Source organism: Panthera onca, chromosome X, assembly GCF_046562875.1.
Source record: "Panthera onca isolate mPanOnc1 chromosome X, mPanOnc1 haplotype 2, whole genome shotgun sequence".
NCBI classification, from domain to species: domain Eukaryota; kingdom Metazoa; phylum Chordata; class Mammalia; order Carnivora; family Felidae; genus Panthera; species Panthera onca.
The window spans coordinates 125,754,942-125,781,350 of NC_138357.1; the positions used below are offsets into that span (position 1 = coordinate 125,754,942).

General features: G+C 42.0%; 1 protein-coding gene across 2 annotated transcripts in view; it reads left to right on the plus strand.

Moving 5' to 3' along the window:
* LOC145714024 (pseudouridine-5'-phosphatase-like) overlaps nucleotides 1-26,409 on the plus strand; it is a 473,528-nt gene that overhangs the window by 162,094 nt on the left and 285,025 nt on the right. Inside the window, exons 4-6 of one of the 2 annotated variants that reach the window (XR_014136772.1) lie at nucleotides 2,690-3,820; nucleotides 13,566-13,780; nucleotides 19,172-20,932. The gene's annotated coding sequence lies outside the window, so the exon portion shown is untranslated. Of the gene's footprint in view, nucleotides 1-2,689; nucleotides 3,821-13,565; nucleotides 13,781-19,171; nucleotides 20,933-26,409 lie in introns of those variants that run through there. The other variant, XR_014136771.1, reaches the window with a different exon arrangement.

Below are 26,409 nucleotides of genomic sequence, written 5' to 3' on the forward strand. Positions count from 1 at the left end.
ATAATTAATAGTGAAAAGGTAAATGTATTTTTGTTTAAGATCAGGAATAAGAATGCTTTTTATTACCACCTCCTTTCAGCTTTTTTATTAGAGGTACTAAAGTCCAGCTCAATAAAATAAGAAAAAAATGAAAATCTTTGAAGTTTATAAAGGAAGGAGTTGTTATCCTTCAGAGCTTATTCATTTTCTACCTAGAAAACTTCAAACCTCAAAGAATAGTTAGATAAATTGTTCAAACCAATGAGGTTTTACCAAGGTTGCAGGATACAACGTAAATATTCACCATCACTTATTTATCAGTATAATGGCAATAATTAGAACATACATTTTTAGAAAATACCTTTCACAAAGGCACACAAATACAAGGAATTAGTAATGAATAGAATAAAACTGGTGCAAAGACTTTTATAAGGAAATTGTAAACATACATTGAAAAATAATAAGATAAAAATAAATGAAGCATTAAATATAACTGATGCCAATGTTAGAGAGTGCCTTTCACCCTAAGGACATTGGTCAGGACCAGTCAAAACTGCCTGGACCTTTAGTTAGTCCTGATCGGTCTGTAACTCCCGGTTTGCATCAGGAACCAGGAAATGCTATGATCTGTCTCTACTAGAGATATCAAAGCAGGAGACTTGATGCTGTGCTTCATATTCCAGTAAAACGTTTCATAGAATATGTGCATTTGAAAATACATGTTAAAAAGGGATGCCTGTCTGGCTCAGTTGGTTAAGTGTCCAGCTCTTGGTCTGGGCTCAGGTCCTGATTTCACAGATCCTGAGATCAAGCCCCCGCATCAGGCTCTGCGCTGCCAGCCTGGAACTTGCTTAGGATTCTTTCCCTCTCTCTCTCTCTCTCTCTCTCTCTCTCTCTCTCTGCCCTTCCCCTTTCCGCATGCGCGCGCTTTCTCTCTCAAAATAAATAAATAAACTTTAAAATGCATGTGAAACAATTATATTCTGGCTTCTCATGCAGGATCCAGCTATACAATCAATTTATTTTAATTTATTTTATTTTTTTGAGAGAGCAAGCGAGCGAGCACAAGCACGGAAGGGCAGAGGGAGAAGGAGAGAAAGAATCTTAAGCAGTCTCCGCGTCCAGCTTGGAGTGAAGCTCAGTCTCACAACCATGAGATCGCAATCATGACTTGAGTCAAAATCAAGAGTTGGACACTTAGCCAATTGAGCCACCTAGGTGCCCCAGTACACAATCAAGTTTTCAAGCAAAGAAGTATCTCATCCATGATGAATTTGGTGACATTATTTTTTATTAATGTATATTCCCCCTTGTATTCCATTCCTTAAATATGCCTTGTGTGCCTATAACATGACTCCCATTATAGTTGTATGCCTCTGTCTATTTCCAAAGTGGTAGCAGCTTACTTCATGTTTATTTTTTATCTACAGGGATTTGGGGGAACAAACTTACCCAACATCTAGAACAGTACAATTGGGGAGGGAGGGAGACAAACTGTAAGAAACTCTTGAATACAAAGAATAATCTGAGGGTTGATGGGGGATGGGGGAGAGGGGAAAGTGGGTGATGGGCACTGAGGAGGGCATTTGTTGGGATGGGCACTGGGTGTTGTATGTGAGCAGTGAACCATGGGAATCTACCCCCAAAAACCAAGAGCGCACTTTACACACCGTATGTTAGTCAACTTGACTATAAATTATATTAAAAAGGAAAAGAACTAACCAAAATAAAAGAAGGTACTTCCTACTGACCCTACATTGTGTTTATGTTGAAATATTTTAATTATAGTATATTGATTTGTTCTATCAAATGCCTACTGATTTAGCTGCAAGGAGACATAATTTGGAAGATAACATGCATACAATGCACTGTCAGATAACATGACACAAATTATTATAACATTATATTTTATACATTATTACATTATTTAACACTAAATATTCGATGATAGAATATTAATCTAGAAGCAAATCACAGCCATGATTCTGGAGGTCTTATGTCTTATCTAATGATTGCTTATCTTCTGCTTGTTCCATCATATGTGACCATGAACGTGTGTGTTTTGAGCTTCTCCAGATCTTTAACAAGCAGTCCTATTTAGCATTGTTCTGAGGTCTAAGCCTGGACATCTAAAGTTCAGAGTTCATGAGGTTGGTGAATGGACTTGGTAATGCAAAGTGCACACAGTTGTCTCAAGAGACAGGAAACCAAGATTGTGAAATACAGTTCACATTTTCTTCTGTATCAAAATTCTTACCTTATGCTCCTGGTGACTTCTTAGTACTGTCATGACTGATCATCACAATCCATAAAAATATTCTTTGGCTAATATGGTCCAGAATTGATTCTGGAAAGGTTTTTTTTTCTTCTTCTTTTGGTTTGTTATATCTTCTTTGGTTGTTGTTATTGTTGTTGTTTTAATCTAAGAGAATCATGTCATGTGATTTAATGTAAGAGAATTATTATCATTCATAATCTGTCTTTGTTTAAACATCCTTACCAACATCGGACCTACATTGAGTCAATTAATGCTGTTTTCTCATCTGTTAATGGTGATTTAAATCTGGACTATGATAAAAATTTATTAAAAATAAGTTAAGACTAAAATTAAACTAGTGGCTATTTTATTTATTCCAAAATGTTAATGACACAGGGAAAAACAAATCCATGTTTCCGTTGTTGATTCACGTTCTTCTGTCTTTTCTTTCAGAAAGAACTTTGCATGGTGTTGCCCCTGAAGATGGAATTCAGCATCAGAACCAGCTTGGTCTCCCTCAAAGAAACCATTGACGTGCAAAAGACCTCTAGGATGTAGCATTTCATCATATACCAGGGCTGCAGTGCACTCTGCAGAATTGGGACTTGAAAAATGAAGAAGGTAGATGGAGGTTATAGTAAATTTCTGTCGCACTAAAAGTTTCCTGATCCCACGGCCGTGGGGTTTGTTGGAATGTGGCATGTCCTTGAAGCACTGGTCACCAGGCTTGTGGGGCTGGAACACATGGAGAACTCATTTTGCTACGACAGGAGGTTGCCAGGCCCTGGAACCCAAACAGGCATCCAGAAGTACTTTGACATCTTTCTCCCACCATCCATGGTCACCATATTGCAAAATGGTGGTCCCACATTCATATTCTCCTCCTGGATCCCATGATGTTTTCATCATGCTGACGTTCTTTGCCATGCTGCAGCTTTTCATGGCCTGGGACGATGAGGGCCTCAGCATTGTAGCATCAGTTAGTAGAGACTCTTTCTCCCTGCCTTTGGTTTATCAAATGACTGACTCAGGATCAGCGGCACATGGACCCCCAAGCAAAGGTCTCAGGTGGCAATCCCTGGAATGTTCTTGTTTCGATGGTCCTGAGAGTTTGCAGTTAGGTTTATATACCTTGCCTTAATGACTGAAGTGTCCAAAATCATAAATTCAAACCGTAATGGAAGAAAATAATAATTTATCTCATGACTGCAGTAAACATCGTCCAATATGTCTCAGATTTATCCCACTGATTATTCTTTAAACCAGAAAAGATATGTATCAACATAGAAATGGTCTTTTTTATGGGGAGCCAATTCCATGACTGTATGTACCATTGATTCTTGGTCACTGATGCCACTTTCCTATTCGTGGGACAAGGATGTTTTCCACAAAGCTCTCCCCTATAAGCTAATGGCAGCCGATGCCTGAGCATCTGCATCTGGAAGTCTTGATATGAAAGTTTCTACCCCTCTTAGATGAGAGGTGGCCTGTGGTCCCCACAATGGGATCCAATTCTTTCTGCCCATTCATGGAGTGACTTGGAGAACAGAAAGCTGGTTTGCTGAAGGACCACTCAGTAGAGAGGTAAGGAACTCATTTGTTTAAATGTAAGCTTAACTATGTCAAATATAGAAAAGCATGTGGGAAGATTTCTTTTACAGAGCACATTTCTGTTGCCTAGGATATGAATCCTTAAAGTCTTTCTAAGTAGTGATTGGAATTTACAAACAGAATCTTCCCTATGTTGCATGGTTCCATGTTTGAAATGCCTTTTGATTCAGTAATTATTTTGTTTGTATTCCATGCTCAGACAATCAGAGGGGATGCTTTTCACCTTGATATTTTGGCTCCTAGAATGGTAGGTAGGTACATGAGAAGCTTTCATTTTCATCCCAGGGATGTAATGTAGGGTGGAAATCTCTAAATAAGCAGTGGTAGGATGTCCCTTTGTTGCCACATTCTTCTTTTAATGAAACCCGGATTCAGAATTCTATGAGGAAGTAGCTGAGAGAATGATGTTTAACCTTCTTTCAAAAGGACTATTCTCAAGTCTCCTTGAGGGTATTTATGCCCAGGATTATACCAGGAGCTGCTGTGCACAGCTTCAGAGGCTTCAATTGTAGCCTACATAAATGGATTCACCAAGCCATGCCATTAACTTGGACCACCATCGTGTCAGTGATGTGACCTTGACCCTTGTAGGGGACGAATCTAGAAGTTTCTCTGACATGTATTGACCCCGTTCATCCTAAAAGTTTTCTCTCTTTTCCTCTAGTCTAACTTTATGGCTAAAAAGTTTGGCTTGTTAACTTAGCGTCTAAATAAGATCTTAAAAAATCTGAGATTGGAGCCGCACGGCGAGTGCTGGTTATTTCCTTCTTGGAAAAGACGAATAATTGTTCTCGTGGGCAAATTCATTTTATTTGTATTTATTTATTTTTTTAATAGGAAGTCGTTTTTTATTTTTATTTTTTAGCATTTATTCTTGAGAGAGACAGACACAGAGACACAGCGCGAGTAGGGGAGGGACGGAGAGAGAGGGCGACACAGAATCTGAAGCAGGCTCCAGGCTCTGAGCTGTCAGCACAGACAGCTGACATGGGGCTCGAACCCACGAACTGTGAGATCATGACCTGAGCCCGCATCAGACACTGAACCAACTGAGCCACCCAGGCACCCCGGGCAATTTCATTTTAGAAGACGCATGCAAAGAGGCCCAACACATGTGGCCAAATGGAAGTCCGGTCTATTCGTCATGCCACCATATCCCACCCCAGATGTATCATTTCTTCTCTGAAGTTTGCTGGAGGCCAGCGTCTGTCCATCTTTTGGCCCACTTCCCACCAATAGGGGTCCTCAAAATTATTTTTTCTGCCAAAAGGGAATATGTATTTCCAGAGGTCTTTTGCACCTACCTTCATGCATTTTACACTATTTCACAACACAGCGTAATTATTGTATAAACTTTTAGTTTTAAATGGCATCATACCTTGCAACACCTCATTTTAGAAAATGGCGGCTCCATTGCTATGTTAAGTCACAAATCTATTGATAAGAGCTACAGGTATTTAGAAGAGAACTTTAAAATGATATATATTTTTTTTCATTCAGATTTGCTTAAACAGAGGAGAGTACTCTGTGTTTAGAGGCACGATTACCCTTCAATGTTATCAGACACAATAGATTGTGTCCCACAGTTGCACTAGGATTTAGAGGCTAATGAGCTTTTGCAAAGAGATCTATTCTAAAGAGCAGGTGAAGCTGGACTTCACTGCTAGGATGGACCTCCCACGGGGATGTTTCTTCATACCCTCCTTGGTGGCAGTGACCAAGAGAGTGTCAGCCGTGATGCAGCTGCTGAGAGACAATGACACGTGTGGGCTTGGCGGATATGGATCACCAGGCTGTCCTGCTGTCTGCAGACAATGAGATGCAATGCACACATCCATTTCAAGACCAGGTGTCTTTGGGGGAAATTTGTGTGAGCAGCATGGTTTATAATCCTACATCTCACCCTTTGCGTGCTGTTCCGGCCATTCATACCGGCTCTGCTCACCTGGACTCCAAGGCCTTCTCGTCACAGATGCTTTAGGAACACAGCTGTCTATTGGAGCCCCACAGTGGGTTTAAGAAAGACAGTCAGTATATTTGGGGGAGTTGCTCATCTCAGTAAATCCTGGCCATGAGTCAACGACGTTGGCCAACACTGTGATATGTGAGCAGAATTTTGGTGACGACGAAGGGTAGTCTATTGGACATGCAAGGCCTAAAAGAGATGGAATCTGATCACCACTTACCCTCCACACCTTAGACACAGCCCCATATTAAGCCAGCCAGCCCCAGACTTAAGGGTTGACGGATAAATCAATCTTCTTTCCACAGAGGATGGGTTGGAAGCACCATTGATCTCAAGATCATAGACTCCAAGCTATGGTCAGGAGATTCACACCTGCCTGCCTCTGAATGTTAAAACCACGTTTGAAGCTCCACATTGGAGCTCTGTTGTGGAGGAGTGAGAGAAGTCAGCTCCTCATACGTGTGGGGATCTTCATGGTGAGGTTTCTCCTTCACGCTCTGCTCCCGTATGGTCACATGGGACATCCAGGTGAAACTCATGCTTCCAACATCAGTGAAGCCTCTCTTATTTTGTCTCCTACAGAAGCCAAATTTCAGACTGGATTATTGAATCAATGCCCATATCCTGGGTTTTGGCGAAAAACTGCAGTCTTGGCTTTCTGTGGGGTCAGTCTTGGTTGGCCTCCAGTGATCCATTTAGCAATACGTAACTAACATACTGTTGAACCTACTAGATGGGTAACGCAGGGACAATTTGTTTTTCCTCTCTATTTCTTGGTTTCTTCATCCTTTTTTTTTTTCTAAAAGTTTATTTATTTATTTTGAGGGAGGGGAGGGGCAGAGAGAGAGGGAGGGAGAGAATTCCGCATAGAGCCCAGTGTGGGGCTTCAAGTCATGAACCATGAGATCATGAGCTGAGCCAAAACCAAGAGTCAGACCAACTGAGCCACCCAGGCGCTCCCAGTTTCCTCATCTTTCAAACCGAGATAATAATGGCTACCTCAGGGACTGTGGATGGTCCCTTCCAGAAAGTCTGGAATCCCCCAAATATGTAAAGTGAGATTTTCCCAGGGAACTCAGAAGAAGGACCCTCTGCCTAAGAGTTTGCATGCCACTTGTCTTGAAACTAGAGCTTTTCCTTGGTTCCAGGGTAAAGCAACCCAGACCTCAAAGGACCCCACCCAGAATGCAGAGTTTATTCATCCACGGATGTCCGGTGAGAACACATGCAAAATTACAATGATCTCAGGCCATGGTAACATCTTCACAAACACCTGGAGATCCTCCTGATACTCCCCGGTACAGGGAAATAGCTATTCTCTGTAAGTGTGAGAGTTCTGGGAAGCACAGTTCTCGTAACCTGTCATTGAACTTGGATAGTTCTTACCCCTTACTGTACATCAGCATGACACGGACAGATTTTCTCAACATTCTTATCTTGAGGCTGTACCCCTGGTTAGTAACAATAGTGTTTCTGGGGTGGGACCGCGGCAGCAGTATTTGTAAAGATTCCTGGATGATTCTGCTGTGCAGTGCAGGCTGAGACCATGGGCTAGGGCTGTCCACGTCCCTTCCTTCCTGGGAGATGAGCCCATCTGGTCATCACAACTGCATCTCTCAAAGCCTGGGTCCCTAGCGCCCAGGCTCCTGACCCAGCCTCTAACTGCTCTTCTCCTTCTGGGACATGTGTACCACAGTGAACAAACACCTCCACTTTCTCAACCCTTCTTCTATTCTTGGTTTTTCCCTGGGGCCACCACTGCCCTACAGTGCTCCCCCGGGGACAGCCATTGATGTGTACCTTGAGCCCTTTAGGGGAGTAGCACTCATCAAATTCTTGGTCTTCTCACTTCAAGATCTGTTGTTCATTCCTCTCCAGCCACCTCCACAGCCACGCCTTGCGTCTCGTCTTTATGCCATACTAACACCTGCCTGAAATCCCCACTGCACTGAGTCCTCTCTCCGACTTACACTTTCTGTACAATTCCCTTTGGATGAACCCCTCTCTTGGGAAAGCTTTCCTCTTTGTCTTTCTTGGCCTCACATGTCCCCTGTCTTGTGTATCTTCTTCATCCTCTGGCTGATCTTCAGCTGTGTCCTTTGGGGCTCCTCCCCTTGTGTCTCCCCATTAAAGGTTGTTCTCATTTTCAACCCTTATTTTGGGCAGCTCCATCCAATCCATCCTTCAAAGACATCATTAAGTGGTCCTCATGCTATACATGCTCATAGCACCTGATGCCATGGTGAGACCCATCACAGAGCTTTCACATTGTGTATTTACTTCTGGTTCTTCCCACCTAAATTGGGTTCTCTAGAGAAACAGAACCAATAGGATATCCCTAGAGATAGATAGAGAGATAGAGATAGAGATAGAGGTAGAGATAGAGATAGAGATAGAGATAGACTTAGAGATAGAGATAGAGATAGACTTAGAGATAGAGATAGATACAGATAGATATAGACATAGATATAGACACAGATATAGATATATACATACATAGGTATATATACCTATCCATCTATAGATCTATTTATTTATAGAAAGAGAGATCTCTGTAAATAGATACATAGGTATATCCAATAGATCTTTATCTATACAATAGATAATTATAATTCTATTAGGTATATCTATTTATCATCTATCTAGACACATCTGTCTCTGTCTCTGTAAATAGCTGTATTGTTATCTCTGTCTCTCTTTCTCTCACTATTGAATTATTTTAAGGAATTGGCTCAAGTGATTGTACAGGCTGGCAAGCCCCCAAATCTGCAGGGCCGACCAGAAGGCTGGAAATTCAGCAGGGATTCTATGTTGCAGTCTTGAAAAGGAATTGCTTCTTCTTTGGGAAACTTCAGTCTTTGCTCCTGAGTCCTTCAAATGATTAAATAAGACCCATCCCCAACCCCCAACCACTCCCCATCCATCCACATTATGGAGGGTAATCTGTTTTACTCAGTCTACCAACTTAAATGTACTCACATCTAAAACATATGTTCGCAACAACATGAAGACGAGTGTTTAGCCAAACAACTGGGCATCATAGCCTAGTCCAACATAAATTTCCTCACACCACCTATCTCAAATATGGAATGGATGTGGTACCTGGCCCTGTGTAAGTAATTCTTTTGTGTATAACTCCTTTATAACATTAAAAATAGCAGTGATCGGTATAGGTATTGAGTTTATACTCTGTACATAGACTATCTATACAGACTATGGACATCTGCTAAAAAATGGTTTCTTAGCTTTTGCTCACAATATTCTGTTTAATCTTCACCCCTAACTTGGACGTAAGTAGTTCAGTTCTGTATGATATGGCTGGACTCAAAAAGCTTGATTTGTAAACCAAATGGATGTAATCAATGAGATACAAGACTAGGGTTTAAATCTAGGTCTCCTGGCTTCTAATCTTATCTTCCAAATTCTAACACCTTCCTCTCTTCCCGTATTTATATTGGTATTAGGTTATGATCGTGTGCTCAGATGTAAGAGAAATGTATCTTTTCTGTGTCTCTTGAACCATTTCTCTAAATGAGTATTTATGAACAATCTTTCTCCTCTCAAGCATGTAAAAAAAAAATTCCAAGGGTTGCATTAAGCCTGTTATAACCCAGAGCCTCTCTCTTGACCCCAGCTGCCTCTTGTTTTAAAACAATACTTGGAAGAAAATAAATTGTTAGCTCTCGTGGCAGAGCCTTTATGCCAGGCTTTAGGGGATCATTACCATAATATTATGCGTCAGGAAGCAATTTTCCAAATGACACTTCAGTGACCCCAAAGAGCCTTAAATCAAAAAGAGAGCCTTGGATTCTATTTAGTGCAAAAACGGCCATTGACTTCTGTTTTTTAAAATAATCGAGCAGATATCACACAGAGGACAAAGTTATTGAGCTTTCCATTCTTTGGACCGTTGTCTGGGTCCAAGTAGATATGATCATTTTGTTGGTCGAGGTGCTAAATTTGGGTTGTATTAGGAAGGGATGGGGGGAAAGACTTAGAAATGTGTCATCCTCTGGCATGGTAGTCGAGAATTCTTAACTGGAATATTCATAAAACTGGAAGATAAATGTCTAGGGAGAATGGACCATGTCTTTTTCAATGTTTTATGCCCGTCTGCTTGATCTGTGCCTCGTTCCAAACAGCAAGGAGCCCAAGACCCAGTTCTCAAACTGAGTTATCAAACTTCCCCAAAGTAGAGACTGAGGTCTTTCAGTAACAATTTGGTTTTCCTCTTTATTCAATAGCTTAGTTCTCCCAAATGCACATAAAATGGGCTTTTCTCATGCCGTTTCCAATACACTTTCCAGAAAATAAGATGTACGTGAATGCCATGTCAATTGAAAGAGCTTTTGACTAGGAGTATTATGGTCACTAGAGAATAATCACTTGCTATGTATATTATGCAAAAGACTTTGTCTAAAGCACTCTTGTTTGTAAATAAAGCCCTTCAATGCCTATAATATAGGTGTAGGTCCACCATTCACTTCCTAGAATACAGTTCTTGATAAAGTACCAGAATAGGCACGCTAACGTGAGCCACTTGTTTATTTAACGTGAGCCTGGTTGGAACAATTGTGTTTGTAGGAAAATGGGACAGATGATGAACCTTGGCAAAGAGTCCCCAAACATTCAGTTCCTCCTTCACGTAGAGTCAAGTTTTCCGGAGACTGAAGTGATGGCGGTCAAACCTGCTTCTTTCCTTGGAACAGCCCACAAAACATAGGACAGAAGGGGATTGAAACCATCAACCCAAATGACTACCCTGGAGGAACACTGGTGTGCACATTACGTAGGACTTACGGCCATCATCCTTGTCGCTGTGGGGTGGAGAAACCTAGCTAGAAATGCACTGATAAACAGCCAGCACTTCAAGAAAAAATTCCAAATAGAAACTCAGTAAAACAGAAGGGCTCTGGGCACAGATCAGCTGGAGAAAGAGAAGAAGGTGTCAAGAGCAGAACCCAGCCAGTCCAGATGGGACATGGCTCCCTGTATACCTTGCCCAAGCATTGCTCAGCGGGCATGCGAGACTTCAAGGTGTCTCCTTTGTAACCCACTGTGTTACAGAAAGTCATAGTTCTCTTTATAGACCATCAGCTGCATCGTCACCAAAAAAAGTCCTTTTACCTTCTTCCAAAAGTAGCAAGTCCAACAGCTTCTCCAAGGAGTGTTGTGTTCTGAGGATCTGATTCCTGGTGGTAAATTCAACTCGTTACAAGAAAACAGAGGATGAAAGGAGCTCCACAGATGAAGCAAAGAGATGTCTTGAAAAATCGACTCCATCAGCGTTGAGGAGAGTAGGCCAACATAGAAACTAAGGATGGTGTTTGCAGGAACCACTTGTCAGTTAGGTCCTGAGAACCCCATGTGTGTTTGGGTGTCAAAACACAAAACAGATAAAAAGAAAGAAACAGAAACCAAACGCAGACTTAGTCAGGAGAGAGTTTTATTCCAAACGATTATTGGAAGTGTGGGGAAAGCCACTAGGGACATAGGGTCCATGGAGCTTGAGAGAATGCTCTGTCTACAAGGTCAGCAAGGACAGTTAGGCAAAAGGGGATTTAAAAAGATTTTTAATGTTTATTTTTGAGAGAGAGAGAGAGAGACAGAAACAGAGAGAGACAGAGCTTGGGGAAGGGCCAGAGAGAGAGGGAGACACAGAATCCGAAGCAGGCTCCAGGCTCCGAGCTGTCAGCACAGAGCCCGATGCGGGGCTGGAACCCACAAACCGTGAAATCATGACCTGAGCCGAAGTCAGACACTCAACCGACTGAGCCACCCAGGTGCCCCAAAAGGGGATTTTCTCTCGTAGAGAAGAGTAGTCATGACTGTCATAACCCACAACTCTAGAAGGATCTGGGCATGGGAAATGTAATGAAAGGTGGCACAATCCAATGGTAGACCAGAACTTGGTTTCCCCCTGAGCCAGCCTGTCCTGAGGAGAAGCTGTTCTGTCTCAGGCTGAGCGTACCAAATAAAAACAATCTCAGTAGAAAATTCAGGGCCTTGGGAGAAGGAGAGAAGCTGAACTAAAGTTTGCTTAACAAAGATTTTTGTTGCAGTGGATGAGTGGGAACAAGCCATTCAGTGAACCATTGAGGAGGCAAAGAATGGGAATCTGAAGAGTGTGTGTCTGGCTCGTCTAGGTGAACAAGCAGGCGTCTGTGAACTTATCTAACTCACGCGAGGGAGGGTGGTTCTTCCCAGTCAGCGGCTTTCCAGAACAGAGAGGGTGGGGCAATTTCTTAACCTTCCCCATTTTCCAGGATCACGGGGTTCAGGTAGATTTCAACATTGTCCTGGGTGTAACCCTGTGGAAGGGTCTTGGGGGAAACATTAGTTTCAACGCTCAGCCTCCTGGCCACTCAGGCTCCATGGACTCAGCATATAAAGAAGGAAGATGACTGTGAACGGAAGGAATGTTTCGTGGAATCCCGTTTCATGGGATGGCGTTGGTGCCATGGGTATGGTCGCTACAGCTTTTCTTGGTCATGTGGCTCTGGGAATCATGACGCACTCTGGAGTCTCCAGGAAGGAGCCCTGGAGGCTTCTTCCTTGGCCCATTGGAACAAGCTCACTGCACACCCCTTAGAAAGGATTTCTTTTCTTAATAGCAGCTTCCTTGAGATGGAACTCACATGCCATTCAGTTCACCGACCTAAATTCCACAACGTTTTCAACAGATTCAGGCTTGTGCATTACCACAATTTTAGAACATTTCCTTTCTGAAAGTAAACCCCATAACCATCAGCAGCCACTCCCCATTCCACCCTCTGCCAGCACGTGGCAGTTACCAGTCTGCTTTCTTTCGATAGGTTTGGCTTCTCTGGACATCTGACGTAAATGGACTCTACAACATGACCTTTTGTGTCTGGCTTCTTTCACTGCGTGTGATGTCTTTGAGGTTCAGCCACATGTAGCATGTGTCAGAATTTCATTGTTTTTTTATGGCCAGATAATGTTCTGCTATGTGAATAGAACACATTTTGATGATCCGTTCATCACGTGGTGGACATTTGGGATTTTTCCATGTTTTGGCTATTATGAACAGTGCTGCTGTGAACATTCATGTATGAGTTCTTATGCAGACAAACATTTTCTTCTTGGACAAATGCCTTCATTTCTACAAGACTCTCATGACCACCAGGGGCCACCCACTATTAGAGGATGGATCCCAGTAGGTACCTCCTTACAAGTACCTATAGAATCCAGGATTCTGGGCAGAACCAAATATGTAGCAGCTACCCCCTACCCTTACACTCTTGCCATGGCTCATTCTGTCTGCATGTCCCATTGCTTAGATTTGCACTGAAAGTATTAGCCCTTTGGGTCAATCATGCTCTCAAGAGATGAAAAGCCCATTTCCTCCTGGAGGAAAACATGGGCAGTTAGAGTGCTGGCCCAAACAGCGATGGCTATGTCCCCTCTCAAAAAGATATTTGCAGTGAGCAAGCAGTCCAGTTGATTCAATGATACTTTGATTAAGTCATGGCATTCAAGCAGTGATGGATAGAGAGAAGGTACAGCATTTGGGTCAGAAGAACTTGGTTCAGTCCTATTCAGGCTCCTTCTTAGCTGTGGAAGAGACTGCCCACCCCTTCTTCCGTATGCCCAGCTCTGCCCATTTCCAGTCTCCTAATGGGTAGATGTCCCCAGGTGACCAGGTTCCCCCCAGAAGTGAGCAGAAGTGAATGTACCAGGTGTGACTGTGGATGTCTGTCACAGGATCCACCCCTCTGCACTTCCTTCCAGCTGACTGTAAAGCTGATGCCCAGAGGGACCCTGCAAGATGTGGGCTGAAGACAACAGAAGCATGACAGCTTGGATCCCCGAATGACTGTGTGGACCAGAGACTTCCACTGCCCCATGGCACAAGCCCTACACTGTGCATGAGAGTGACCACGTCTGAGCCACCACGTTGGGTCCATTTGTAGCTGCAGCTTACCTACTCTAAAGCACCACCTCTGGTAAGTGATATTTCTCCCCGGAATCTCATCTGTCAGGGATGATAGCTGTGCCAATACCTTCTGTTCTTTGGGGAGTAAATTAAGCAATGCATGTCACCAGCTCTATAGCTGTACGTTGTAGTCAAAACATCTATTGTTGGAATTAACATTGACTAGAAATCATTGCTTATCAGTCATAGCTGAAGCTGTAGATTTACTCACACAGAGTGGGGCTAGAGATGTAGCTTTTAGAAAATGTGGAAGGAGACCCACAACAGACCTTTGCAACAGACCTGGGACAATTGAAAGAAACGCTCCCACCAGGGGCATTTCATGGCATAGGTTTTCATCTTTGAGAGACTGTGATTATTTAGACATTTGGTCAGAGACACGTTTAACAAAATACAAGCTTTCCAAAGTGACTATGTTATGTCGAAGAGGAGTTCGGGTGGCAGAAATAATAGAATCTAATCTAAACACAGGACCTTCTGGAATTGTATAGCAAAGATTTGATGAAAACTAGACAGAATCATGTGACGTTAATACCTGCAGCTATTTGTGCCTGGAATTTATTGTGTGTGAATGCTCTGTCATACATAGGAGTATAGCATTGGCATCAAACACGTTTTATGGAATTAGTGAGAACATTCTGTTATTTTGTTTGACAAGAACACGTTTGTTCTTTTATATGACTTTTAAAAATATTTTGGGGGGAGTGCATGCAAGTGAGGCAGGGGCAGAGAGAGGGGGAGGGAGAATCTCAAGTTGGATCTGGGCTGCCAACACAGAGCCCGACGTGGGGCTCGAACTCACGAATCGTGAGATCATGAACCACGAGATCATGACCTGAGCCGAAACCGATGGTCGGGCGCTTAACCGACTGAGCCACCCAGGCACCCCCTTATTTGACTTTTTAGAAAGAGATCTCGCAGAGGCATACCCTACCAAATTAAAACAGTGGTCCAGCGATGTAGACTGACATCTCTACCAGTGGTTAAAATGCCACCTCACACCACAGAGAATGGATTTTTTGAGCTCGACAGCAGGCCTTTTATGAGTTCTCAATACATGCAAAATTATAATAATTGTTTCTACTTGCTCCCTCTTTCAGAGTCATTAATTGATTTTCCTTATTGTATTCAAATTACAGACTATATTTAAAAATGTTTTATTAATTGCCAGCATACTCCAGGCTCCTTGGCAGTGTGTTTCCACTCTGCAGAAGCTGTTGCTTGTTTTTGTATTATTTATGAAGGGCATGTTTATTCTTCCTTAGCATAAAGAGTACTTCTTCCAAGTGCCGGATCGCTCTCAGGAATAATGATGTTGTGTTGATACAGAGAAGGGGAACGAGCCTTCGGCTCCTGGGTCTGTCCTTGGGTCTCTCACTTCCTAATTGGGTCGCCTTGGAAACTCAACTTAAACTCTCTGTGTGTCACTTTTCTTGTTTATAAAAAGAGAATGGTAATCACAGTGTCCCCTTCATCGGGTTGCAGTCGGGACCAAGGAGATTAACAGAACCATTCTTGGCTCCATTGTAAACGTTCAATAATTGTGTTATTTTTATTGTTAAGCTTTGGTGCTCAGGTGGTTGCTTTATTCATGACATGATTCTGTAGCACCTCCCTTGTGGTGGAGATGGTGCTGGTTTCTTGCAAACGTAGAGATAGTTACAAGGAAGCTTGGGTGAGCTTCACACTTGGCGGGGAGGAGGCACCACGACCTCCATTCAGTGTTGTTGTGTTTACAGTTGAAGTCACTTCAGAAAATGCTGGTGTAAAGTATGGACTTCTCAGTTAAGACTGAGAAAGGTATGCCTTCACAGAGGGGTTGCTTTCATTTCTTTGGACTTTTTCTTTTCTAATTGTGCCGTCTCCCTCCCGTGAAAGTTTAATGCCATAGTTACACAGTGCCTCTGGTTTTGTACTACGTGCCTGTTTGTGCTTTATACATAAAAACACTACGACTTTTTTTACCCCTAAGATTCAATCTTGATGCTTTAGGGGTTCTATCGTCTCCATTGATGGTACATGCCGTACCAAAAAATGGCACCATGGAATGAGCGGAGAGGAAATTTTGATAGACAAATAGGAGTGTATTCCCATATCACACTAGCTGAAGCCTCTTATATATTCTTGAGTGACACAATCCACACATGTCTCTATATCAACATCTGCATATAGTTATTTTTACATATACATGTGCCTTGTATGTGCTGACGCTGTTTAGGTATGTATTTACATTATTATACTTGCACACATACCTAATTCTAGTTAGCAAGTAGGGTTTGCATTATTCTTTTTTAATTTTTTAAAAGTTTATTTTTTTATTTTGAGAGAGAGAGAACAAGTGTGGGGGAGGGGGAGAGGGGAGAGAGAGAATCCAAGCAGGCTCCACGCTGTCAGTATGAAGCCTGATGTGGGGCCCGATCCCATGACCCTGGGATCCTGATCTGAGCCGAAATCCAGAGTCGGATGCTCAACCACCCAGGTGCCTGAGTTTACATTATTCTTAACATATCCTTTTTAGTGATTTTTTAGATAATTCAGAGGAACAAAAAGAGCGTATAGTCCTCCAAATACTATTGTATATCAATGGTTAGTAAGTGGACAAATCTTGTAGTTCATAGTGAACAAAACTGGATAGGCAACATGTGAAAAAAAAGCCTCATTAAAATCTGTTTTCCCATCCTAGTTATAGAGGCAAGCGTTTTTGTAGAAACTTTGGATATAGTAGAAAAGTATACATGAGAAACAAAAAAACAAACAAAATCAACCGTGAACCTAGCACTCTGGAAACATCATTGTCAATGTCTGAGTATCTGTGTATACACACACGTTCTGGTTATGATAAGAAACACATGCAGAGCTAAGTGTTAGAAAAGGGGGCAAGGTCCTCAAGATGGTAAGACACACTGACTGTGTAATCTAGAATCTAGTCGTGTTCAAAAAGAGATCTGGCCTTTGCCCCTTACCTTCTGGAGGTGACCTCTAAGCCCTTGGAATGTCCTGTGTGAGAGGTGTCTTTGCCTGGGGCCTTGGGGTCACTGGATTGTGTAACATTGTGATTTAGGGTGGGGCTTCTGGCCATGCCAGAAAACCTCACAAAGTGACAGAGGGTGGACGCTTTGGGTCATGCGATATCAGCTTGTCTTCCTGAGTGTGTTGGGACTGAGATCGGCCGCATGGTCAGTCCTTCTTACATGATGGAGCCCCCATAAGAACTCTGGACACCCAAGTCTCAAGGGGGTGTTCCTTGGCAGTATTCTGTGTATATTGTCACCCATCAGTGCTGGATTGTAACACTGTCCATGTCTCCACAGGGACAGAGTACCTAGAAGCTCTGCATTTGTAATTTTCTCACATGCATCTCCACGTGCCTTTTCCCTTTGCCAATTTCCGTGTGTACCCTTTAGCTGTAGTAAACCATAACTGTGAGCAAAACAGCTTTCTCTGATATCTGGGAATCCTTCTATGGAATTACTGAACCTGACAATGGTCTAGGGAAGCTCCCCAGAGCTTGCAAAATTGCATCAGAAGTGATGACAGTCTTGAGGACTGCTCTCTGTACTTTGGTGGTGGGGTAACTTTGGCATGGGCATGTAGCTAAATATAAGGGGAGACCACAGGAGTGGGTTAATGCAAAGAGGTGGGATGTAGTGAGACGGACATAATGTACGGCTCCAGCTAAGAGGCCAAAGACCTTCCCTGGGGGTTTCCTAGCACAGGCACTGTTAATCAGGGCTGGAACTTTTATACTCTCCATGGCATGGTGCAAGGATGGGCTAACCCTGTTTAACAAGCTGGGTGCAAGAGAATGAAGACCATCTCTAGTGCTAGAGAATGCTAGAAGCAGCACACTCAACATGAGGGGGAAGGCGTTGTGGGCATCATGGTCATGAGGAGCTTCCAGGAGGAGAAGAGCTTCAACTGGGCTTGGACGATGAGCGATTTTGGGAAGGTCACTTGGAGAAAGGGGGCAGCAGGAGTGAATGCTGAAGGCAGTGATATTTAGGGAATGCTTATGGTGCAGGGCGCAGACCTCTCTTTTCGGGAGGGTGAATGGGAGTGGGCCCATGCAGTAGAGTGACAGTCATATTTGAGAAATTTGTGGGTGATCTTGAACCTCTGGGTAGGGAATCCAGGTTCTCTCCTGTTTTATTACTTACTGTCCTTAACTATGGCCTTGGGAAAATTAGTTTCTTCATTTGAAAAAAACGGTCTGTTAATATTTAATTTAGAGAGCTCTTGTGAAATGTAAGTAGGAAATGTATATAAAATATTTATTACTTTCCTTCGCACCTTGGAGATGCTCACAATACGGGTTTCCTTTTATCCCAACCAAGAATAGCCTCCAGGTTGAAGCAGGAGAGTTCTATGAGAAATATGGTATTTAAGAATTTTTTTCTGGAGGAAGGCAACAGAGATGAAATTGAATTAGAAATAATTGAACATGGAGAAAAGGAACTCAATAAAAATAAGAAATAAATATAACTTTAGGTATTTTGAAAATTGATACATTAAAAAAAATCCCATGGTCACACAACTCAAGAAATGATTAACAGCGGAGAAACTCAACAGATACTATCTTTAATAGATGACCATGGTTAACATCTTCAGTGTTGAGTCACATGGAAATCATGGACCCCTGATAGGATGTGATGGGAAGGACACCTTCCCTCTGAGGACTTCTTCCCCCAAACCCCTATCTCTGCAGTTTAATCATTAGAAGGCATCAAACAAGCCCAGATTGAGAGACAATCTAGAAAATATCTGTGAAGGTTACAAAAAGCAAGGGAATTCTCAGAAATTGTCATGGTGCAGAGGAAACTAGGAGGTATAATAAGTAAATACAATGTAGTATCCTGGATGGGATCCTGAAACAGAAATATCTCACAATTGAAAACACTGGGAACATCCTCGTAAAGTCTGTAAATACAGTTAATAGTAATGTTCCAAAGTTGGTTGCATAGTTTAGACAAGCGGGCCATGGTCATGTAAGATGTGAATATTAGGGGAAACTGGGTAAATGTTGTAAGGGAAATCTCCATGCTATCTTTATAACTTTTCTGTAAAACTAAAATTATTCCAAAATTTAAAAAAGTTTAGTAAAAAATACTAAACAAGACAAAATTAAGAAAAATTATTCCTGATTTAGTACTGGCTGTACAAAGAAATTTACTGCCAAATAAACTACTCTAATCTGGGGTTCCAGGATCTGAGGACAGGAGAAAATGAACATGCCAGCTCAAGAACAAAGAGTCCTTCCTCTGCCTTTCTGTTCTATTCAAAGTCCTTCCTCTGCCTTTCTGTTCTATTCAAGTCCCCAGTGGGTTGGATGAGGCCCTCCCACATTTGGTGAAGGTAGATCTTCTTTACTCAGGCTACTGATTCAAATGTTAATCTCTTACAGAAACACCCTCACAGACACACCAAAAGTAATGTTTTACCAGCTATCTGGACATCCCTCAGACTGGTCAAGTTGACACATAGAATTAAACATCACATGAGCATCTAAGAGAAGCAATACATGGTTTCTAAGTAGCCACTTAAAGGAGATCAGCACCCTTTGGTTTTGTGGAGCATGGAGTTTGATAGCACATATAGGTTTAATGCCATATGGCCTTCCTTCATTGAGGAAGATGAAGGTCATCAAAGGAGGAGAGAGATATGGAGGGAGAATAGGAGATGGGAATCTTTAAAAGGCATGCAAGGTCACAAAGATCTGGAAGATTATAAGCTGTGAAATGTACGAAGTCTATCCCTGTTCATCTCACTTATGAAATCTTCGATGAAATCTGCAAAACAGATTCACAAAAACTCTGTGTGGCTGGATTTCCCGTGGACATTGGTGAATGAGACAAATTCTGCATGCCATTTGTGTTGGATGACTCAAATAAGGGGCTCCGTTCTAGGTTGTTGATACAGTGCAGTGATCTAGAATGAATGGTCCTTGGTTTTACATTCCTGTTCCATCGTGGTGTCGTAGGTTGACTTAACATGTCACAGTTTTTTACTTCCATGCAATGAAGAGGGTTGGCATAGGAAACACCAATAGTACCTGCCTCTGTCACTACCACAAAGTTGTCTAGAGTGTCTGTGTTCTTAAATCGTGTTTTTGTCTTGCCTGCTAGCAGGGCATGATGCCATCTAGTTGGTTCAATTTCCATGGAGGTATAAGGTATGCTCCGGTAACAGACCTACTAGATTCCAACACCCTGCAAGATCTCTTTCTTTACTGTTTGATCCACTTCAGGGACATTTCATTCTGTTGTAATTATCCAGTCTACACCCTTGGATAAAAAATGCGTATACCCAGAAACATTGCAAAAGTTGGCCATAATGGCATGCAAATTACGGAAAATTCTCATACGCAAGAAAATGTTATTGTTTCCTCTAGTGCTGTCAAAAACCTTTGCATTCAAGCACAGTTCGGGCAGCCTTGGTTCACCTGGGAGCTTGTAGAAAATGTAGTATCTCAGGTCCCTTCCCGCCAAGACCTATGGAATCAGAATCTATAATTTTAACAAGACCCCTAGTGGATTTGTGTGCACATTAATGTTTCAGAAGCTCTGCTCCAAAATATACCATGTGAAATCTCAGCTGACCCCGCCAGTGAAGGGAGAAGAGAGCAAAGGAGACCATAGTTGGTACTTGAGAGTCTGACCCTGGGGTTGAAAAAGCAGATTTCCTAACTCCTGCCCTCTTTGTTTTCTGAAAGCCTCAGAGGAGTTTCACCCTAAGACCAAGATGTCAGTTTAACATAAGAACCCTTATTCAAACACTGATTGAGAAAGGCAATCCTTTCCTCCCCTTTTCTAAAGCTTGCAAATAGCTGTCAGAACCAAAGGATCATTTTTTTTTTTAGGTGATTTCTCTCCTGAATACAAAAATAGTCCTTTTGTGTGCTAGGAGAAAGGACTTTGCTCTGTCTGGGACCTCTTCGTTTGTTTTATTTACAGTCTCCAATCATGGTGGTATGGAGGGCAAGGAATCGTGTGTGATAGTCAGTTTTCCTCCTTTTCCTTTTAAAAGACTGGATGTGAAAGCTTATATTGCTGGGAAGCCCAGAAGAGGATACTGTGGGAAGAGGCTCATTCTGTGTAAAGGACGAATAGAATTGCCCACATCTCAGCATTTCTCTGTAACTTCAACCATGGTCAAATTAAGAACAGTAGGGGCCACAATATTCGCCATGGTTACATTCAATTAAAATGACCTAATATTTTTAAAAGCCCATTTTATGTAGTTACTACTTGGATTGATAGCTTCAGTGATAAAATGTGATGACAATCCATGTATGTGTCAGTCCCCATCTGTAGCCACTCCACCCTTAAATGTGCCATCTATGTTTGCTGACTTTAGACCAAGACTCTACATGCAATTCTTAATGTCCCTCCTATTTGTCAGAGTATCAAACTAGTACATGTTCATTCTAAAGCTACAAAGTATCTATAAGCATAAGGAATGCAATGAAGATCGACAACGACCCTACCCCAGGAATGACCAATGTTTACATTTTATAGTACAGCCTTCCATATTCCCTTCATTACAGCAAGACTTGGAGAATGTTCTTCCACAACATGGGATCCTTAAATAAAACCACTTTGTGAATTAAAACATTTTATATATTATTCTCGTCTTTCTGTACAAATTCCTAATATTCTTTGGTATCATTGTTACTGGCCAGACATGACTTTATTTGTGAGAATCACACACTTTGTCCCATCTGTCTGACGTCATTGGGTACTTACATTGTTGTCAATGAATCTTCATAGATTTTAATTTTATTTTTAATTTGCATCTTTGTTAATGGACTTTTCTCTAGCATTCTTGTGTTCTTTCGACCATTCAGATTTCCTTCTTCCATCTGGTTTTCCTCACTTTTTAAAATCAATGTTTCCTAGTTGTTCTAGTTCAAAAACAGGTAAAAATACAAACACATTCCATTTTAAAGACTATAAAGAAAAATGCTAAAATATTTGTTTGTAAAGACAAAAAAAAAAAAAAAAAAAAGGAAAAATACAGAAGTACAGATGTAAATTGGAAATCCCAATCTCCTCATTCCCAGCTTTCTTGCAGGTTCTTCCTCCAAATTTCTCCCTTGTTGGGGGGTAATGACTCCATTGCGTCTATGTTCTACCAGACCCTTTAGTAAGCACATACAATATAGTGTCAGCACACATAGAGTATTTTTAAAATAATGTGAAATCATCCCAAATATTCTATTGTGTGTACATCTTAGATATACTTTTTTTCCATGCACTCCGATTGGGTTACAGTATGGTAATCACACTTAGATGCCTTTGGACAATGAAGCCCCTGGACACATATCCTTATACACCTGTGTGCATCTCAGTCTTGGATGCATCCAAACAGCTCTTGGGAAGTGCCAGGAGTCCCCCCATGATCCATCACTTGTGTGCACAGAGAAGGGTGGCCAGCTGAATACAGGCAAAGATGTGTGTACCTGGGCCATATTCTTGCTTTGAAGAGCAGAAGCCCCCATTCTGACCTAGACCTGGAAGGCGAGTGCTGCCATCTGCTTTCCTGCTTCAACAGAGCGTGTCTGACGTTTGAGTGGGCACGATGAGCATCATTTCCTCTCAATTCTAGAGGTAGTGACAATTCCACGGATGGACGCCAATTTCCCCAGACTCTTCAGATCACCTAATGTTACATGCTCGGGATGGAGAGAAGGTGGCACCAGCAGAATGGGGTGATAGTCAATGGTGGTAAGAAACAATGGAGACAGGTTTCAGAAGAGTCACAAAAGGATCACCATGAGAGGATCACATCAGTTACAGAACCAAAATCCAGAATTCTCTGAGTGGCTGCTTTTTGCCCCAGATGTGGTAGGTTCCGTGTCTCTGTTGGATCAAGATAATCAATGGAGAGAAGTAAAACTTTCTGGACAGTACTTGTAGCTTTGGACTTTTTTTCTTTCTTCTTCTTTTTTCTCAGCTCTGTTCTTTCTGAATTGCGCAGCCATGGCCTTAGGTCGTAAAACCTTGAATGGCAGAGAATGGATGTGTTTAACTATTTTATTGAGGGAGAATAAAATATTCATGTTTGCCTCAAGTGTCAGTGTGTTTGATGCTTTGTGAAGTGTTGAAAATGTGGTACCATTTAAGAGAGCTTAAGACTCATACTGAAAGGCAGTTTATCTTTACTGGTGAAATGCCAACATCCTACATTTGAGTTTTAGATCTTGTGAGTGGAGATAACAGGTACCCATTGAATATTTCTGGCACTAATAAAAACATGGTTTTTCAGAATGTCAAGGTTTTATTCCCCACCCATCTCTCTGAATGCCTGGTACTTAGGGGAAGTGTTGCCTACTTTCTCAGCTCCTTACACTGGATAAAGTCTTTGTGTAAAATTTCCTTTTAGTCCCAAGTCTGTAAACCACAACAACGAAAACCCAAATAACAAAAATCTGGGATAATGAATGAAACGATTTTGCCTAAGGCTGAAATACATCTTTGAGTCACAGTCCCCTGGGTAGAAAGACTTTCTGCTGAGATGAAAGAAACTTTTAAAATATTTTATGTATTAAAGTAATTGCTGAAATGGTAATTGGCAAAGGAAGAAATGTTCTGTTATTCTATTTAATATTTTAGAAGTGCTGGTGATTAAGACTCTGGAGATGTGTAGGTGGTAGCACAGTTGGGAAACATATATGAAAGTCTTGAAATGTATGTGCAGCAAAAAGCCCAGCATAGCACCCAGCCTATGTTACGAGTTCAAGAATTCAAAAAATAGCACATAATGGTCGTGACAGTAAGGTACCGTGTAGGGGCTTTGCAGTACAGAGAGATAATTGTGAGCGTATAACTACTAAAGGGTGTTGATGAGATGTCTGTTTATGTGTATGACAATCAAGCCTTGAACAACACACAGTTGAAAATCCACATAAACTTTGGACTCCCCCAAAACTACTAGCCTACTCTTGACCAGAAGCCTTAGCAACTGCATACACAGTCAACTAACACATATTTTCTATATGTATTACACACTATATTCCTAGAAACAAGTAAGGTAGGGGAAAGAAAAATGTGATTAAGAAAATCATTAGGAAGAGAAAATGGATTTTCAAAACCAAGGGTTTTGAAAAAATTGCACACGAATGGACCAGTGCTGTTCCAACACGTGTTGTTCATGGGTCAGCTGTAGTTTTCTTCGGCTGCTGGAATGACGTGTTACAAACTGGTGGCTTACAATGACAGATTTATTCTCTGATAGGTCAGGAAGCCAAAAATCCAAAAGCCCAAGGTGTCAGCAGGGGTGTGCACCCTCTGGAGGCCGTAACAACTATGCCTTCCTTGCCCCTTCCAGCTTCCAGTGCTGCCGTCCTCGGCTCTTTGGTCCATGACAGCATCCCTCCCTTCTCTGCCTCCCTCTCTACATGGCCCTCTTCCCTGTGCATCTCTCTGTGCCCTCTCTTCTTAAAAGGATTTGGGGCCCACCCTAAATTCAGAACTGTTTCATCTCCAGATCCCTAATTACATCTGCAAAGACCTTTCTTCCAAATAAGGTCACATTCTGAGATTCTGGGTGGACCTCAGTTTTTTAGGGAGCACCGTGCATCCTTAGGATAGCCGGGGGGGATCAGAGTATGCCAGCCCGAAATACGCCACTTTGACAGAAGGATTAGTTTGAACTGAAGGCAATTAAGAAGCACCAAATGCAGAAAGAGCTCTGTGTCCCCCCACTGTCTGCCCAAAAGCAGGACATACATTTACCTTCGTAAAGGCATTTCGCTTCCCCTGCTCTTGTACCAGGAGGAGAACCACCTTGATCATTGGAGACAGATCTACAAACAAACCTTACTAAAATAATCCTTATCTTCCTTTCGTTTCTCTCCATGTTATTTACTTTTCCACAATTTACTACCCTAGGACCCTAGACACTTTTGCCTTTTCATGTTTTCTTTTTAAAGTGTATTTATTTATTTTGAGAGAGACAAAGACAGTACAAGTGGGGAAAGGGCAGAGAAAGAGTGAGGGAGAGAATCTGAAGCAGGCTCTGTGCTCCAAGCACAGAGCTTGATGTGGGGCTTGGACTCACGAAACCATGAGTTCATGACCTGAGCTGAAACCAAAAGTCGGACACCTAACTGACTGAGCCACCCAGGTGCCCCTCCCTTTGCCTTTTCTTGTCACTTACCTACAATGTATTGCCCTTTGTTAAAATGGCATATAAGCTCCTTAGTCTGCCAGGGTCTTCTTTTCTATGAAGGACTCTATATGCACAAATAAACCCTCTTTACTATTAATCTATCTTTTAGCAGTGTAATTTGCGGGCCTCATTACTATAACCTAAGAGGGTAGAGGAAATTTTTTTCCTCCCCTCCATATCCAAGGACGCTAAGCTTTCTCCTCAGTTTCTCCCCACAAAATGCAAGCACAGAACACAGTATCTGGAATGTGAGTATTCTTTATTGCCATTCACCCCAGACCCCAACAGGGAGCCCTAGCAGACTACACCAGTCATGAATGCCATTCTTAGAGCATAGCCTAGAGGAGATCTTGAGTAGGGACGAAAGCAACTTGCACAGCTTTCCTTCCCTTCAATCCCATACTTAAACTTGGATAGCTGCCCCTAATGGAAAAGAAAGACCTTCTTCCATGGAAAGGAGAATTGGCCCCAGAGTCTAGGAGAGTCCAGCCAAGAGCTTCTTCGTTGAGGCCTGGCACAGACCGCTTGGGGGCAATGGGCATAGGTGACAGGGACAAACTGGCTTTCTTCAGGAGGGCAGCCAAGTGAGAAAAAGAATCGAAAAGAGTGGGACCTCTTGTCCCCCCACTTTGTGGAAGGAGAAATTGAGGCAGGGATGCTTTCTCTGAAAGAACTCTCCCAACAACCCAAGAGGAAACTGTTCCCTGTCATAGGAGGCTGAATGCCAGACACTGGAGGAAAACAAAATTAAAAAAGGGATTGATCATTTCCAATAGAGTTCTTCAAGTCTGCTCACTTAGGACTAGCAGACCATTTCCCTCCACCCCCTCTACCCATAAAATAATCTCTGATGGGCCTTAGATTATATACGAGAGAGATTGCAAGTTTAAAGTTTTAGGAAACTAGGGCTCGTGGTTGTCCCCACCTCTTGGCTGATAAACAATTTCTTCTTTCTTTCCTGTAATTCAGTTATGGTAAATATGGCACTTTGGCCTGACCTAACTGATTCTCATCAACACCTATAATTTTCATAATAACTCTGTCCTTGTAATGTGAAAACAGCCATGAACAATATCTAAGCCAGTGGATGTGGATGTGCCAATAAAACTTTATTTATAAAACCAGGCTGAGGGCTGGATTTGGCTCATGGGCTATAATGTGCCAACCCTTGCTATAAACCATGAATCAAACTGAGCCCTGAAAAAAAAAAAAAAAAAAAAAACCAAAAGCTTAAAAGACCCTTTATTTTAGAGGAAAGGAGAGGCTCAAGCTTGCAGCTCAGTTTTGTGACACTATCCCAGAATGGCTTTTATCCCTTGATTTCAGTGAACACAGCAGAAGGAAGAACTAATCCAATATCAACAATACCAAATATAGAAAAAATGGTATGCAAATCTTTGTGTTTTTTAAAGATCTTTATGCAACTCCTACATAGCTGCCTATAATTCTTGAGTTCTTTTCATGGAATAG